Below are 3,438 nucleotides of genomic sequence, written 5' to 3' on the forward strand. Positions count from 1 at the left end.
AGGGAGAACATGCAAACTCCACATAGAAGGGCCCAGACTGGGATTCGAACCTGGAAAGCTCTTGCTATGAGGCGACAGTGTTAACCACTGCACCACCGTGCCGCCCACTTTCACTTTCATCTTTCATCAAACTCATGCTAAGAGATGCGATAGAAGATACATTCTATGAAGAACATGTGCAATCAGAAATTTGACCACAACATGCAGTCAATTAGGTAATCCGCAGACCAAGTTAAATCACCTTGCTGCATGTCCCTTTAATGGACAGTAACCATGGCAAAGAGTATGGCTGAAAGTCATGACTTGTCATGAACTTTATTTATGCTTCTTTTTTTATTCCTGTTTCCCACAAGCCATTAATGCAAATTTTAACCTGGCTGACGTCTGACACTTCCCGTCTTACCTCAAATGCATTATATAGACAAAAGTACTAGGACACCTGACCATTACCTCTCAGAGAGGCCACAATTTGTTAAGCTGGGTGACTGCACATCTGACACCCTGCTGAGCAGCACTGGAGTACCTCAGAACACAGTGCTCTCCACGGTCCTGTTCACACTCTATACATCTGATTTTCGGTACCAACTACTCAGACAATACTGTGATAATGGGATGCATTGAGGAAGAACAGGAGGAGGAGTACAGGAGCCTGGTGGGGGACTTCGCTGAATGGTGCAGGGCTAACAAGCTGCAGCTCAACACATCCAAAACCAAGGGGCTGGTGGTTGACTTCAGGAGGAACAGACCCCATCCCACACCGGTCTCCGTCGATGGCATGGAGGTGGAGGTGGTCAGGACGTACAAGTACCTGGGTCTGCAGTTGGATGACAGACTGGACTGGTCAGTGAACACGAACACCATCCACAGGAAAACACAGAGTCGTCTGTATTTCCTGAGGAGGCTGGGGTCCTTTAACATCTGCAAAAAACTGCTGCTGATGTTCTACCAGACTGTGGTGGCCAGTGTCCCCTTCTATGCTGTGGTGTGCTGGGGAGGCAGCATCAAGAAGAGGGACCGGGATCTGGGGTGGGCACAGAGCTGGACTCTGTAGTGTCAGTAGCAGAAAAACAGACACTGAATAAGATCCTATCCATACAGGACAACGCCTCCCACCCTCTGCACAGGACTCTGATCAGTCAGAGGAGTGTGTTCAGCACCAGACTGCTGTCTCTGACCTGCTCCACTAACAGACTCAGGAACTCTTTTGTTCACCTGGCCATTAGACTCTACAACACGTCTCTGGGTGTTCAGAGGTCACGATCCCAGCGACAGTCTGTGCCTGAGTCACATCAGGTGTAAAAAATCACATTTATTTATTGGACATTTATTCCACTATGCACCTTACCTTATATTGTTTGGCACAATTAACCTGCACTGCACTGTTTTATACACACAGTCAATCTGGTTGACCTGCTTTCTCTGCACTCTGTTGTACTTTATGTAGCAGATGTTAGTTTATTTAGTATATGTTTAGTCTATTTTCCCACTAACAGTTAGGCCTTGTTTGGTTGTTTGTTTGCTCACTTTTGACTAACCTAACTGGGTGCTTGAATTTCCCTCAGGATCATAAAGTATCTATCTATCTATCTATCTATCTATCTATCTATCTATCATTACACCAACAGGGACTTTGATTACATTGCATTATAAATACATAGGCAGTTTTACAGCTACAAGAGCTTCCACTCTTCTGAGAAGGCTTTCCACAAGATTTTGGAGAGTTTCTGTGTGAATTTTCACCCATTCATGCAGCAGAGCATTTGTGAGGTCAGGCACTGATGTTGGACAAAAAGGCCTGGCTCGCAGTCTCCTTTCAATTCATCCCAAAGGTGTTTGGTGGATTTTGAGGTCAGGGCTCTTTGCAGGCTAGTCAAGTTCTTCTACACCAAACAGATCCATGTCTTTCTGGACCTTGATTTGTGAACTGGGGCATAGTCATGCTGGAATAGAAAAGAACCTTCACTAAAGTGTTGAGATTTCCCTTCACTTCACGCTTTACCCACCCCCTGAAAAACAGCCCCATACCAAAACTTTTGTCTATGTGGTGTATTTATGTTTCCTCCATCTTTTCACATTTCATTGTTTGCCATCTGCTGGTGAATGTGTGCAATATCAGTAAGGTCCATTAGCTGTCTTGTTGGGGCCTGGTGAAAGCACAGGTTTTAGTAATGACATTACATTATTTACACCTGTGCTTCTGCTATATGACATAGCAGAACATCTTTCATAAAAAGACTGATGGTGCCACCATTGCAAACTATTGCAGTCATCAACTTGTGCTGGCATAAACTATCTCTACAACGTAGATCGCCCTCAATACAAAATTTGATTAAGGTAGCTTATATCTGCTCAGAAACCTAGATAATACAGTTATTCATTTTAAGCTGAAGATACAGTAGATTGCAATAACAAAGTGATTCTAGAATGTGTTCTTTTCTAGATTCATTTATATCCAAGACAACCGCACAGTAAGACAACATAAGTGACAGTGGTGCAATCAGAATGTGCCTGAGATAAATTAATTCAGAGATATTGAGTTGTTCATGCTTTTTGCAGTAGAGCTGAAGACAACAGCACTTCCCTGAAAAGACGTGTTATCTCAGATCAATGAGATTTTAAGATGTTTACTCGTTACTTTTAAAACTCTTCACTGGCTGGCTCTTTGTCACACTGCTGACTTAAATGGCTGCTCACCTTTCAGTGTTATGCCTTGTTATGCCTGGAGATGACTGGGCTTATTTTCTGTGATTTTGTTGTTACTGTGCTCAATTGTGCTCAAATCTTTATTTTTCCATTAAGCATAAAGAATGTGGTAACTCTGTTTTGAAAAGTGGTTATAAATAAAGTTTATTATTATTGTAATTAGATGCATTTAATGTTAGTGCTGTTAATGCTTATTTTATTTTACATACTTACCAATCACGTCATATTTTTTGGAAGTCAGCACAAGCAGCTTTCAATTTGAAATTCTCCTGAAATTCTGGATCTAAAGTGAGTATTCAGTATATGATAACTTTGACTGTAGTCATTTTTGGTTTAAGGTATGCAGCTCAGGTCTCTGTTTAACTGATACAATCAATCAACAAGCAGGCTACTCAGACAAACTGTATCAAACTTGCAAGATCAGTTACCATTTAAAAAGTCCTCTTCACTACTTCTACTAAAGAATATAGCCTAATGCTCAAAAGACTGGGTAGGCTGCATAATAGCGTTTTTAAGGATATTGCAAACACACCATGAAACACTAAAAGATACTAGTTCCACTACTGAACGGACCTATAGAAGACGAATAGTTTATATTATTGTTATTTTTTATTGTTTCGGCCTAGATCTACCACACGTGGCCTGAACATTAAATTTGAGGACGTTAGACTAATCTCAAAATACTAGAATATAACCTCTCTTCTCATTGGTAAGATCCAACTGTCCATCAAAAGG

This window comes from Scatophagus argus, chromosome 14 (assembly GCF_020382885.2).
Source record: "Scatophagus argus isolate fScaArg1 chromosome 14, fScaArg1.pri, whole genome shotgun sequence".
Lineage (NCBI taxonomy): Eukaryota > Metazoa > Chordata > Actinopteri > Scatophagidae > Scatophagus > Scatophagus argus.